The sequence below is a fragment of the Triticum aestivum genome, chromosome 7D (genome assembly GCF_018294505.1).
Source record: "Triticum aestivum cultivar Chinese Spring chromosome 7D, IWGSC CS RefSeq v2.1, whole genome shotgun sequence".
NCBI classification, from domain to species: domain Eukaryota; kingdom Viridiplantae; phylum Streptophyta; class Magnoliopsida; order Poales; family Poaceae; genus Triticum; species Triticum aestivum.
Window position 1 is genome coordinate 24624937 of NC_057814.1, and position 14797 is coordinate 24639733.

At 48.0% G+C, this 14797-nt stretch overlaps 2 long non-coding RNA genes across 6 annotated transcripts; both read left to right on the forward strand.

Moving 5' to 3' along the window:
• Positions 1-351: 351 nt before the first annotated feature.
• Positions 352-12508, forward strand: LOC123167011 (uncharacterized). 5 transcript variants are annotated; one of them, XR_006483749.1, is made up of 12 exons: positions 352-1248; positions 1404-1481; positions 1564-1628; positions 1712-2968; positions 3990-5031; positions 5142-5235; positions 5318-5397; positions 5519-5570; positions 5660-5703; positions 5827-5894; positions 11859-11963; positions 12150-12508. It is a non-coding gene; the product is annotated as an uncharacterized lncRNA (long non-coding RNA). The 5 variants fall into 5 exon arrangements; XR_006483747.1 differs by having other exon boundaries at positions 353-1248; positions 1712-1979; positions 2482-5031; positions 12150-12507; XR_006483748.1 differs by having other exon boundaries at positions 354-1248; positions 1712-2607; positions 2863-5031; positions 12150-12506.
• A 10-nt stretch (positions 12509-12518) lies between these two features.
• Positions 12519-13539, forward strand: LOC123167012 (uncharacterized). Its single transcript, XR_006483750.1, has 3 exons — positions 12519-12659; positions 12753-12910; positions 13011-13539. It is a non-coding gene; the product is annotated as an uncharacterized lncRNA (long non-coding RNA).
• Positions 13540-14797: the final 1258 nt, after the last annotated feature.

Sequence of the window (14797 nt, forward strand, 5' to 3'; positions counted from 1 at the left end):
AGAAGCACCGCTATTCACCCGAGTGCCACGCATGCGACGACCAAAAACCCTAACCTACTACTAATCGAAGCGGAGGTGCCGGAATTCCCCTTCCCGTCACCGGCCGCCGGAGCGGTAGGTAAAGTGGAGGTGAATCCACGGGCTCGCCTACAAAGCCTGGAGGAGAAGAGTTTGCCCTAGCCGCCATGGGATGGGGGAGGAAATGAAGGAAATATGCACGGTCCCCAACAGGAAACACTTTTGGCAACATTTGTTGGAAACATAATTTTTTTTTGACGTGTTCGTTCTTCCTCCATGTGCGTGCGCACAGGCCCCAGCGCCAGCCCACCTGCTCTGCCTCCTCCCTCCCCCACCAACCCCCGCCGCCGCCGCCGCCGTTCCCCACCCCCCACCCCTCCCCGGCCTCCTCTACGCGCTCCACGGCCGAAGGGGGCGTAACACCGGCACCCTTCCTCGCCCCTCCTCCTAGTCCTAGGCCAGCTCCCTCACAGACACTCTCCCTTCCATGGCGGATCGGCACGGCGAGGGCGGCGTGGCCTCGGCGCGGCCGCCGGGGCACACAGACTTGGACGACCCATCGACAACGCTGCTGCGGCGCGTGCAGGCGCACCTCCCGACCTCGACGCAGGTGGTGGGCCTCCTGACCCTGCTCATCGCCGGCGCGGCGCTGCTGGTGCTGGCGGGGCTGACCCTCACGGGCGCAGTGGTGGCGCTCGTCTTCCTCGGTCCGCTGGCTGGCGCTGTTGACCAGCCCGGTGCCGTTCGCGTTCGCGCTCCTCGTGGTGGCCGCCGCGGCGCTCTACTTCGCCACCCTCACCGCGGCTAGCTGGGCGTACCGGCACCTCACGGGGCGGCACGCCGACCGGGTGGACCACGCCGCGCGGTGGAGGGGGAATTAGAAGCTGAGGGGCGCAGCACGGGGCGCCCGGCCGCGGCAGGGAGGCCGATCATGGAGACGGGCGGCGAGGACATCCTCGTCCCCCTGCAATCCGCGCTCGTCGTCCCCTTCGAGGCCGCCACCGACCGCCTCACTCCCCGGTTCTCGCCTCCCAGGCCTAAGCTGACGGCCTCCGCCCCCATCTCTTCGTCCCGCTCCGCGACGGGTACGACGCTCCTGACCCGCCCCTTTGCCGAACGCCACCACGAGCAGTGCGCGTCTCAATTCCCTAGCCCTCCTCGTCATGAGCAGCAGCGGAAGGAGGAGCACGTCCCCTTGGACCAGGCTGCGGTACCGGAGTCCGTTGGCAGGTGCGCCCCTGGCCTCATTCTCTCTCTCGAACGCTCATCCAGGGCAGCTTGCACATGAGAAGTCCAGGGGACACCGACGCTGGATTGGTTTCAAGTGTGTCTCTGACATGGCACAGGAGTCCATGATGTGTCTAATATATTTGGACTTTTGTCAGGTAGGCGGTGATCAGCTGGACCTGGAGGACTTGTGTTCCAAAGATCAATGGTGCATTCTAGATCTAATGGAGGATGTGGTGAGTGAGATAATTAGTAGTATTCTGTAGAAGGCAGTGTACATAGATTGTAACTGTATTGAGTTTTGTGTTGTCACTGCAGCTCGTTTAGCGGGAGATGAGTCGCGTGATGCTGCAGGTCGCGTGGGAGGAGAACAAGCATCAGAGGTGCGTCTCTTTCTCTGATGAGTGCAGTATGGAAACCAGGGTCAAACATTTTTCTCACATGGACAATTGTGGAAAATGTTCAGGTGTTTCTGAAAGATGTCACGGAATTAAGTTTGCAAGTGGGGTTCGTTAGACACAGGTGGAAGGCGAAATGGGAGATAAATTCCCGAAGAAGGCTGGATTAAAGCATGAAGAGCTAAATGCTCGAGACGTGCTCACCTTCTGTGATAATATGCTATCATGTACTGGCAGGGAGTTTAGCAAGTAGGTGCTCCACAATTAAAAATTCGGCGGGTAGACTTCATCATGGGACCTGGTATGTGCGCCTGTTGGTGGAAGCTCCAGATCAGGGTAAAGGCGCCTCCTCACATGTTTGTGTTTGTGCTGAATTGTTATTTATAATGCTGTCAAGTCGGGGATCTTGTGCTTCTCGTTGCTAGAAATTGTGTTGAAGCTGCAGATTCGACTGTCGTTGTTACAAATTTAGTCGCGGGTTATAAATTTGGACTGAGATGTTCGTTGGTATGGTTAAGTGATGATTCGAGGGTTATGCTTTACACTCAGTTTGGCATTGGCATGGAATTGTTTCTGTTGTTGATTTCTTGCATGTAGTCACAGTTGTGTAACTTACGGAAGAGTGGTCTCACGCTTATTTTGATGTTGTAGTGAAGTTAGTGACTTTTAGTTAACATCGACCTTATGGTGGTTGGTAGTTCTGTATGGCAAATGCAAGCGTATTTTTCAGGTCTCGCATTTAGATTCTCTTGTTTGTCATTATGGCTGCCATCAGTATCAAATGTGCAAGTGGAGCCAATTGTTGTGAACATTGATAAACTTGATCTCATGCTTGTAGAGACGGACGATTCAGAAAATCTTTCCAGCCCTACCAGGTTGTGATTTTGTACCGTCATATGACCATTCAGTAACTGATGTTGTTTTCTCATTCTTTGAAAGCACTGGATATGGATATGCTGATAAGGTTGGTTTCACTGCACTTGATGTTCAGTAATAGGTACTTACACATTCAAAAAAATTATCTGTAAGGCCCGTCACTCAGAGCTGCTTCTGTTAAAATGATGATTATATTGTTAAATCATCCAGATAGTTCATGTTATTCATCATAGCTAATTTAAATCTTTCTAGGCTCTGTTTTCTGCTTCATAGTCTGTTTTTTCCAGTGTGTGCATGTCTGCACCTTTTGTTTTACTAATAATTTTTATAAATTGTATAACAGTTTCTTACTATGGATCACATGCAAATTTATTGAAGCAATATACCCTTACAAAATCTGAAGTAATATGCTATACTGGGCTTAGATTGCAGATGGCATGACTGTACAAGTACGCATTGTGGACCTGGTATTGGAAACACTTGGAAAGTCTGAATACTTATTTGCATATTCAGTTTTATTTCTGATGACAAATGGGGCTAAACCTTTTTCTTTTGTCCTGAAATTACCTTTAGGCCTTTTCTGGTGACTTACTTGCATATTCAGTTTTTTCCTATTATTTTTTTAGAGAGTAAAACTGGATGCATCATTAAGGACAGGAATTTTAGTTCCTAATTTCTTTTCAGGTCACCTCCACTAGCAGCTATAACATTTCGTAATTTTGTACTGTACACAAAAAACGAAAAATGGGGTGCTTTGGGCAGCTAAGGCTCTTAAATTTGGTCATAGATGGACTGTAGGAAAAGGAACCAAGATTAGGTTTTGGGAAGACAATTGGTTTGGCGCCTCCCCTTTATCTGTTCAATTTTGGCCTCTATATTCTATTTGTCACCAACAGTGTGTGTCTGTAGCTGATGTTTGGGATGGTCAAAACATCAAACTTACTTTTCGTAGGATCTTTAACCCTGCCATGATGGAAGATCGGTACTGCCTAGAGCAGATCATCTTGGGAATTGCCTATACTGATTGTGAAGATGCTCTACAGTATTATTAACTTTAGAGGGGCTAAACTTATCTTTATTCCCTCAGTTTGGTCTATTGTGGTGCCCCCAAGAGTGCAGGTTTTCTTATGGCTTTTATCTCACAATAAACTTATGACAAAAGACAATCTCAGTAAGAGGGGGATTGGAAACCTCCCTGAGTGTGTCTTCTGTTCAGAACAAGAAACTATTACACACCTTTTCTTTGATTGTGTGGTCGCTAAAAACATGTGGCAACACATCTGTAATTTCTTTGTAATTAGTCTGGGAGATGACTTCCTTTCATTTGCCAGATACTGGCCTGCTAGTAAGAATCACGCTGCTATTAATTCTGTCTGTGCATGTGCTTATGGAGTATATGGAAGATTGGAAATTCCCATATCTTCAAAAATGCCATGTGGACGGACATGAATAGTTTGGTGTATGATACAGGTGACTATCAGGCGGTGGATGATCCTTTTCAAAAAACATCATTTGGAGGGGCTGAAAAAAAATCTCCAATATGATAAATCTGCTCATACAAACCCCCTTCAGGCTGGGGGTGGGCTGATCTATGGAGGAGTGACGCAGCTGGGCAATGCTGAGGGGCTGGAGAGGTCAATGCTCAACAAGTTGTCGCTGTTTTCAAAACCTGCAGATGGCAACGAACCTTCCTCTCCTCCCAGAAGAGATTGGAACCTCAAGCATGTGGTGTCCAGCCCAACTACGCCGCTAGATCTTACTGCTTCTCCAACACAATCCCCTCTGAAGAAGAAGAAGGGGGCTGAAACAGTCTGGAAATGAAGATGGACTTCGGCTACGAACCTAACTCCATTGCAATCGTTAATTTAGCTTTAGTTTTTGCTTTTCAATCTGCTCAGGCTGCGGCCTTATGAGCTGTAATAATCAGTAGAACTTTGCTAGATGTTTTTAGTTTTCCCTTCGGATGCGCTGTAGGTGCTTTTGTTCTCTGTATCTCTAGTTTCGTTCAAGCAATGGAACCAGGGGGGCTTTGGCCCTCCAAATAGTCTAAAAAAACGAAAAATGGCAGGTATTCTTGCCAGATTAAAGTTGCACTTGAACTTGTAAAATCATTGTTTTCAGCCACTTGATTGAAATATCATTTATATAGGTTGTAAATTTGAAAGAAGCAAGGGATTTCTCCAGGAGCACAGGATTCATTTATGCTTTCATCGTTTGATACTCTCCTAGTTTATCCGAGCAAATTAATGTCTTGTGCTGTTACCTAATGTACTAGGACATAATCAATGAAGAATAGTATACACAATTTCTGATCTCCCATATTTTTTGTCTAAATTCACAGAAATTGGAATGGCAGTTACTTTCAGTTGATCTTTTACCCAACCCTGACATGTTTGCCGATACATGATTTAACTCTTCAAGCAGTCAAGATAACAAGCGAGATGATGAGGGAGCAAAGCAAATGTTCTTTGGCGGTGAAAAGTTTTTGGCAGGAATATCAGGGGATTCTAATGTGAGTGTCTCTGTCTCGAATATGATTTGTCAACTTTGAGAATTTGTTAATTGATGTTGGAAGTTCGGCATGTCTTGACTTCCTCGCTTATAAATTTTGTCGAGCATCAGATAACTCTGCAACGAATGGAGCAGAAGAGTCCACTTGTCCTGGAGGTTCAGCTGCATGTTACTGAAGCTCTCTATCCTGCTTTAAGTGAACCATGTAATAGTTATTGACCATAAAACTTTAGCTTGTCGCTCAGTTCCTGTTTGTATCAGTCAAACCTGAAACGCATTTTTGGCAGGTTTATGGGCCTTTCTTTGATTCATGACTGGGGTATCTGCGTGCTTAGATAGAGCAGATTTAGATCCAAAGTCTCAACAGGTTTCTTTTTATCATGTAGTTTTTATGATTGCATTCTATGTAGTAGAATTATCAGATATAACACATATGGATATTCTTTGCATTCTTACTCTTTTCCTTCTCCTATTTTGCCAACATGCAGAAGCAGCAGGATCTTCCATGGTAAACAGAGTTCCTTTGCATTGAAGATGCTGGTAAGGACTAGCAGCCCAATCAACTTTGAATATGCTATTTATAGACATCTATAGTGACTTGTTTGTTGAAATTTTGTTTGCGTCAACAGAGTTTTAGCCTGACCTTGTAATGCAATCACTGTTCTTCTCACGGGTACATTTTTTTGCTTGTCTATTGAGTACTGTACGCTTCTCTGATTACATAATTATTCAGGCTTTCTTGTCAGAGAATTTTTTCTATTGTAGTCACCTAGTGTTTTTCTCATTATTTTTGAAGGGTAGCATTTCAGACAGGGAGAGTTCAAAAAACATGTCTTGCATAAAGGTTGCTGGGCTGTTTCTGAGGTAAGATACATACCTTGTTTATAGTGACGAAACTACACAAGTCATGAAGTTTATAGTCATTTACTTACTCTCTTAATTTAGATGGAAATCCAGTACAATTTATATCTATGCACTTCTTATGTTACTTTGGCAATGTGAACTTCTGATATAACCGTGATAGAGATTTTATTTGGGCTATGGATATAATACTTCTTTCCATCTTTTTGTCAAAACCTGTTAGGAATACACACCTTTGCTGTGTCTCATGTGTGAATATTATTTCTACGTCGACACATTTTTTCGTCCTCCGTGGACATTGATACAAGTTTTTTTTAATCATTTATAGAAGCTGTTCCACCAGAATCTTTGCCTATGCCTGATTTCGGTGAATACTGATTATGCCTTCGTTTTTGTACTACTGCTTGTATCATATCAAGTTATCAACCGTCTCAGGGCCTAGTCTATTATGCTACTTTATCAGGTTAAAACATTTGTCCTCCAATTTATCCATTTGGGAATCAATTCTTGAAATTTGCTGCTGGTATTTCTTTCTTTTCATTTTATTGTCTTGAGACCACTCCTCTCCATCATCTCCAAAGTGTGCTTCGAAAGCAGTCATCACATGCTAGCCTCTTACGGTGTGTCTTCTTCAACATTAACAGTGGAACATAATGTTCAACTTTTCTGTTTGATTAAATATTGCCTGTAATTTTGCATTTTAGGTGACCTTTCTGTTAGATGTGTATAGTCTCTCTTGCCTTTACCATACACATGTATATGTACTCGCACTTGGCCCTCCTGTGAATGTAGTTGCCCATTCCTAACATTGTATCAGATGCTTAGGTTCCTCTCCCGCTCCCGCACGCTCGCAGCTCCGTGCCTAGCTCCCCCGTCGCCGGCCTCCCTCTACCTCGTTGCCGGCGCCGGCCACCTCCTCCCTCGCCCCCGGCTCTCTCCCTCCCCGCCACCACGTCGTCTCGCCCCGGCCTGCGCTACCCCGAGCTCGGCCGCGGCCTGCCGTCGCTGTCCCGCGCCGCCCCGAGCGCGGCCGCAGCCTGCCGTTGCCGCCTCGCGCCGCCCCGCGCCTTCCCGTGCTCGGCCGCGGCCGGCACCACCTCCCCGCGCCTCCCCGCGCCCGGCCGCGACCTCCCCGCACCCTGCCGCCTCCTGCTGCAGCCGGTGCTGCCCAGGGCCGGCCCCTCCCCCGCTCGCCCCCCCCCCCCCCCCCGCTTCCTCCATCGGGGCTGGATCGAGCCAGCGCGAGCCCGATCCCGATCTGGATCGGGGTCTCCTGTAGCAGTTACTATAGCAGTTGACAAAAAAAAGAGCTCCTCATGTCTTCTTCGGGCTATGTCGCCGTTCCTCGGTGCTCAGTGATCTTCGATGGCACCAACTATGCCGAGTTTGCGGGCTTTATGTGTATCCACATGCGCGGTCTCCTTCTGTGGGGTGTTCTCTCTGGCGAGGTCCTCTGTCCGCCTTGCCCTGTTGCTCCAGTGGCTCCTACCCCGCCAGCATCGCCGGTTCTTGCTGCTGATGCTTCTCAGGCTGATTGTGATGCCGCCAAGGCTCTCGATGATACTGCAGTTGATGCCTATGATCAGCAGATGTCAACCTATTTGGATGCCCTTTCTGCCTATCGTGATGATCTGTCTGCTTACACTCAGTGGTGCAATGATGATGCTCGTGCTGCTGCTGTTCTTACTGCGAGTGTCCTTCCTCAGTTCGCCTTGGAGTTCATGGGACTTGGCACAGTTGGAGCGATGTGGTCTTATCTCTGTCAGTGCTATCAGCCCTCTGGTGATGCTCTCTACCTATCTGTGGTGCGTCAGGAGCATGCACTCCAGCAAGGTGATTCCTCTGTTGATGAGTTCTATTCACAGTGCTCTGCCATCTGGCGTCAGCTTGACTCTCTTCGGACCGTCGTTTGTGGAACTTGCCGTTGCTGTCGGACTACACGGTCCAATTTGGAGTTTCAGCGGGTTCACGAGTTCTTATCTCGTCTTCGCTCTGAGTTCGAGCCTCGTCGTGCTCACCTGCTCGCTCGTGGTCGTGTTCCTATCTCGGAGGTACTTGCTGAGCTTCGTGCTGAAGAGACCCGCCTACGCTCTGCTGGGTTACTTGTGGTTCCATCAGTGTTGGCCGCCCGAGCTCCTATGCCACCTGCTCGCCTCACCGCTCCACCGCTCCTGCCTACTCCTTCAGGGGGGTGGGTCGTCCTTCTTATGCTGAGAGGGGCCGGTCGCGCCGTGACACCTTCTGTGGCTACTGCTCTCGGCCAGGTCACCCAGAGTCTGATTGCCGTGAGAAGAAGCGAGACCAGAGGCGCTCCTCTTCCAGTGGGACTCCTGGATCCTCCTCGACCCCGTCACTCACTGACCAGGACATTATGAGGCTCAAGCGTCTCTTAGCTTCCTCAGGCTCTTCGTCGACCGGTTCCGCTGCTGCTGTGACTGCAGCCACTGCTCCACCACCGCAGGCATCTACACAGTCAGGTACATCTTCGTGGGTTCTGGATTCTGGAGCCTCTTTTCATATGTCTTCTGATTCTTCCGTGCTGTCTTCTCTCCGACCTCTTGATTCGCCTGTTAATGTTCTTACCGCTGATGGCACACCTCTTCCTGTTGCTAGCCGTGGTCTTCTTTCCACTCCATCTTTTTCTGTTCCTAGTGTTTCACATGTTCCTCGCCTCACCATGAATCTTTTTTCCGCTGCCCAACTTACTGATTCTGGTTGTCGTGTCATTCTTGATACCGACTCTTGCTCCATTCAGGATCGTCGCACCAAGGCTTTGGTTGGTGCTGGCCCCCGGCGCCGTGAGTCAGAGGGCCTTTGGGAGGTTGACTGGCTTTGTGTTCCTTCCGCTGCCACCACTTCAGCCAGCTCCCATGCTCTTGCTGCCTCTTCGTCTGCGTCCTTCCAGCAGTGGCATCATCGCCTTGGTCACATATGTGGCTCTCGCTTGTCTTCTTTAGTTCGTCAGGGCCTCTTAGGGTCTGTATCTGGAGATGTTTCTTTACATTGTAATGGCTGCAGACTTGGCAAACAGACCCAGTTACCTTATCCTACCAGTGAGTCGGTATCTCAGCGTCCTTTTGACTTAGTTCATTCTGATGTATGGGGTCCTGCTCCCTTTGATTCGAAAGGTGGTCACCGCTACTATATCTTGTTTATTGATGATTTCTCTCGCTACACTTGGCTCTACTTTATGAAATCTCGTAGCGAGGTTCTCTCTATATACAAACGTTTTGCTGCCATGGTTCACACCCAGTTTTCCACGCCCATTCGTACTTTTCGTGCTGACTCCGCTGGTGAGTTTATCTCCCAGCTGTTGCGTGGTTTTCTTGCGGAACAGGGTACTCTTGCCCAGTTCTCATGTCCTGGTGCACATGCTCAGAATGGCGTTGCCGAACGTAAGCATCGTCATCTACTTGAGACGACTCGTGCTCTGATGATTGCCGCTTCTCTCCCACCCCATTTTTGGGCTGAGGCTGTTTCTGCATCCACCTATCTCATCAACATACAGCCATCGACTGCTCTGCAGGGTGGTATTCCTATGGAGTGTCTCACTGGTCGCTCTCCTAACTACTCAGCTCTTCGTATGTTTGGATGTGTGTGCTATGCCCTTCTTGCCCCACGAGAACGCACCAAACTGACTGCTCAGTCGGTTGAGTGTGTTTTTCTTGGCTACAGTGATGAGCACAAGGGCTATCGCTGCTGGGATCCTGTTGGTCGTCGTTTGCGCATCTCGCGTGATGTGACCTTTGACGAGTCTCGCTCTTACTACCCACGTCCTTCTACCTCGAGCTTCTCTGTGGACGATCTTTCTTTTCTTCTTCTCCCTGATACACCCTGCTATGTGCCTCCTCATGTTTTTCCTCCTCCGCCTGCACCTCTCCTTCCTTCTCCTTCACCACCGACACCATCTTCCCCATCCTCCTCCTCCAACTCTCCACCATCATCTCCAGTCCGTCGCCCTCTCTCACCATTTCCTCTTCACTATACTCGTCGCCCTCGTTCTGAGGATGTTTCCCCTGATGCGCCTTCCACCTCTGGTGCACCTCCTTTCACGCCTCCCCCGGTTCATAACCTCCGTGCTCGGCCTCGCCCCCGCCTGATCGCTACTCTCCTGATCGGTACGGTCACTCTGTTATTGCTGAGCCCACTTCCTATCGGACTGCCATGACTCAGCCTAAATGGAAGCTTGCGATGGCCGAAGAGCTTGCTGCCCTTGAGCGCTCTGGCACATGGGATCTGGTTTCCCTCCCTTCCGGTGTCCGTCCCATCACCTGCAAGTGGGTCTACAAGATTAAGACTCGCTCTGATGGTTCTCTTGAGCGCTACAAAGCGCGCCTTGTGGCCCGTGGTTTTCAGCAGGAGCAGGGACGCGATTATGATGAGACATTCGCTCCTGTGGCCCATATGACCACTGTTCGCACTCTTCTTGCTGTTGCTTCTGTTCGTCATTGGTCTATCTCTCAACTTGATGTTCAGAACACTTTTCTTAATGGCGAGTTGCGTGAGGAGGTCTATATGCAGCCCCCACCGGGGTACTATGCTCCTGATGGTTTGGTCTGTCGACTTCGCCGCTCCCTCTATGGTCTTAAACAGGCCCCTCGCGCCTGGTTTGAGCGCTTCGCCTCTATGGTGACTGCCGCTGGCTTCTTGCCCAATGATCATGATCCCGCGTTGTTTGTTCACACGTCTCCTCGTGGTCGGACTCTGCTCCTTCTCTATGTTGATGACATGATCATCACTGGTGACGACTCTGACTACATAGCCTTTGTTAAGGCTCGCCTTCGCGACCAGTTCCTCATGACTGATCTTGGTACACTTCGCTATTTTCTTGGGATTGAGATCTCCTCGACCTCTGATGGCTTCTACATCTCCCAAGAAAAATATATTCAGGATCTTCTTGCTCGCGCTGCTCTCGGTGATGAGCGCATAGTTGTGACTCCTATGGAACTCAACGTTCAGCTTCGTGCTTCTGATGGTGACCCTCTCCCTAACCCCACTCGCTATCGTCACCTTGTTGGCAGTCTTGTCTATCTTGCTGTTACGCGTCCTGATATCTCCTATCCTATTCATATCCTGAGTCAGTTCGTTTCAGCCCCCACCTCTGTCCACTATAGTCATCTCCTCCGTGTTCTACGATATCTTCGTGGCACGCTCTCTCAGCGCCTTTTCTTTCCCCGCTCCAGCTCTCTTGAGCTCCAGCCCTACTCTGATGCTACCTGGGCTAGTGATCCCTCTGATCGACGCTCGCTGTCTGCTTATTGTGTCTTTCTTGGTGGCTCTCTTATTGCCTGGAAGACAAAGAAACAGACTGCCGTTTCTCGCTCGAGTACAGAGGCTGAGTTGCGAGCCATGGCTATGCTGACGGCTGAGGTGATCTGGTTACGGTGGTTACTTGAGGACTTTGGTGTGTCTGCTACTACCTCGACTCCCTTATTGTCAGACAGTACTGGTGCTATCAGTATTGCGCGTGACCTGGTGAAGCATGAGCTCACCAAGCACATCGGTGTGGATGCCCACTTTGTGCGTGCTGCTGTGCAGGATCAGACTCTCGCTCTTCACTATGTGCCCTCTGAGTTACAGTTGGCGGACTTCTTCACGAAGGCACAGACTCAAGCGCAGCATCGTTTTCTTCTCTCCAAACTCAGTGTTGTTGATCCACCATGAGTTTGAGGGGGGGTGTTAGATGTGTATAGTCTCTCTTGCCTTTACCATACACATGTATATGTACTGGCCCTTGGCCCTCCTGTGAATGCAGTTGCCCATTCCTAACACTTTCAGGAACGATCCTGTTTAAGAATTGCCTCATTCTTAGCTGATGGAGTTGTGCCCAATCACGGTGCCACATTTCCTGATTGCTCAATTAACAACCTATCGTTTTCTCTCAAAGAGTTTGATCTATGTGTTCGGTTAGATGTAGAGGTGGACTGAGGTATACTGAGTCTTTACTGCATCGTTTCGGTATTACAGGACATGATGGTGGTCCAGGAGAAGGCCTCTTGAGAGGACTGAAGGATTTATCTTCTGGTCCACTTGGGAAACTTTTCACACCATCTCACGTCACTGACAAGGAAGGTAAACATTTGCAACTTTCTAGATTGTAAAAGCTCTACTTTGGTTACTATTACTACTGAAAGAATAACGGAGAAATGTTCCAAGTCCTTATTTCAGATGGTGGAGGAAGATCTTCCGTTTCTTGTTTTATTCCTTTCTTTTGTGTGGAAAGTGTTTCTCATTTCACCTTACCCCCTAATATTACAGAAGGAAGATCCGAAGACAATGACAGCAATTCAACGTTTGATCTGGGGGTGCCAGATGATCTTGTTGTGTCAGTTCTGTTAAGAAACTGGTTGTTCGCACTTGAAGGGACAGAAGAAGCACGAGATTGGTCTTCCCCTCGTAGTGGTGATCCTATTGGTAGGGATGATAAATGCTGGCATAAACCTTCAGGAATCTGCACGTGTCAGCCAAAAGTAGTGGCCGACCTAACTTGGGAGGTGCAGAGAAGGTGCTGGACGAAAGAACATTTCCAGTGGAGTGATTTACCGTATATCCATGGCTGCTATACTTCTGTATTTCGATTTGTTACTCTCCTCTGTATTCTGATAGGCAGATATTTGGTGGTGGAATTGAAGGTTTACAGGCAATAAAACCTCGTTTGAGAAATCAATTCATTGGAATGGAAAGTTAAATATGGATCAATTAGGCGGTGGGAAACTGGGAATGCAAAAGTGGATGATGGATAATGTAAAGTTCTCAGTTAAAGAACCGGTAGGAATACTTCTTTCAATATTTTTGTCAAAACCTGTTGGGAATACACTGTTACTAGATACCTCAAGTACTTATATCCATTTGAACATGCAGATTGAGGCCGCGGCATAAGAAGAAGAGCTGGAACACCTTTTCCATGATTTGCAGATCTGAAGGTGATGCAACGGGGAGGATAACTGCTGGAATTCTCGGGCCCCTTAAGTTTGATAAGTCTCTTAGCCAGGGAACCATCGAACAGCTGAGGAACCTAGGTATGGAATGAACTACTTTACATGCCCTGGGCTTCACATTATTTTTTGTGTTGCCCTTTTAATGAGGTTTCAAGTGTCTTACAAACTTGTGCTACTGCAGTAACTGGAGATATGGACAATATTTTTTCAACTAGCAGGCCCAGCAGGCAGAACAGTTTTGGCAGTGTCGGCACCCCTAGGACTCCTGGGACTCCAGTGTTTCATGCAGTCTCGAATGCGGCGTGCAAAGAGGCCCTGGAGGCGACAATCGCCTCGCTACAGAGCAACATTTCGGAATCCAAGGCCAGATCTGCGTACCTAACCAGCTGGTCAGTAGTACAAAACCGGGGAGCGGCTAATGCCATACTTCCCTCGCGGATTATTTCTCTTCTGTGTGCATCAATTACACGTTCCTGGGGGTATAAAGGTCGAATGGTGGAATAAAGGGTGTGCCTGGATTATGTTTTGTAACTGGAAGGGTGGGTAGCAGCAGAAAAATTTGTAGCTGGAAGGATGCAATGTACATAGGTGGTTCGCACATCATGTTTTATTTTTCTCTTACGGCTTACCAGAGGCCTGGATTATGTTTTGCTGTGTGCATAGTCAAAGTATCTGATGTTGTTCCTTGCAAAATAAATTCTATTTAGGATGAGAACAAATTTGATGCAAGCATTCCTTATGTTTAGTCAGAAATCGGAATGGAAAATGGCGTGAAGGGGAACATATTGTCTGTAGTAGTTTAAAAACAATAAAACAAATTTTTTGTTTATACTTGATGAAAACGAGGCGTCGAAACGTGTTTTTTAAATGAAAAAGCCGAAGAATTGTGGGAACGAGGCATTTTCTATGGGCTAACTGTGAGGATGTCGCTACTAATTCCAGTTGATCAACCAAGTTCAGTTACAACTCCTGAAATTTATAGAGGAATCGCAAGGAGGAAGGGGATCATCTTCCCTCTCCTAACTATTGTTGTCGTGACCGATGGGGTCCCGGTCGAAAAAACCGTTAGTAGTCTTGGTCAGCATGGCCTTGGTCGAAGTAGAACGTGAGGTCTAATCATCAGATTAGCAGTCACAACAGTGCGTCGGCGCCACAAAAATTTGCCCTCCTGGCGCCCACCAAGCAATTTCCATGGCATTTTGCTTGATCCAAAGTCGATGCCGAGTAAGACCACCAGGATCCCATGGAGTTGGCAAAGGCATACTGAACCCAATTCTTCAGCTTCGCATGTTGAGTCCAATTCAGTTGCAAGATTTGCAGGAATAGGTTCCCAAGAACATCAATCAGAAGAAAGACACTTGATTGACCCAACATGTACCAACAATTCGAGCTTCTGAAGAATGCGCATGGAAAACTGGATGCATCCAACGGACACAGAAAACAGGGCACCCAGGCAATCAGTAGAGCACTCACTTGGGTTATCAGTTGGAGACCCATGGAAAAATACCTTCACCCATGCATAGCTCGTACAAGCAATTGTCAGGTCAAATGAAATATTGCCAGAACCTATTATCAAATCATTTCCAAGAGTGCCAAACTGAAGGTCTGACTGCAATATCATACGGCTGAAGATCCAAACAACCCTCCATTGCTGCAGCTCAAAACTGGGTTCATTACCACCAGCAGAACATCCCCAGTCAAACTGATCCCAAGGAGCTTGCGCGACAAACTGAACCCAAGAACAACAAGAATTACCCTGTGCCATCATGTATGCAAAGCAAGTACATACTCTATTCAAGTTCAGATGTGTTGAATCAGGGCCAAAAGCCAGGTAATAGCAAGGAGGACCAGCGATTATTGTACACTCTGACTGCACAAATAGAATACCAATCAATTGCAATTCGATAGCAACGACCATTGATTGTACTGTATAATTACCACTCTCTGTAAACTCCAACTTGCTAAAAA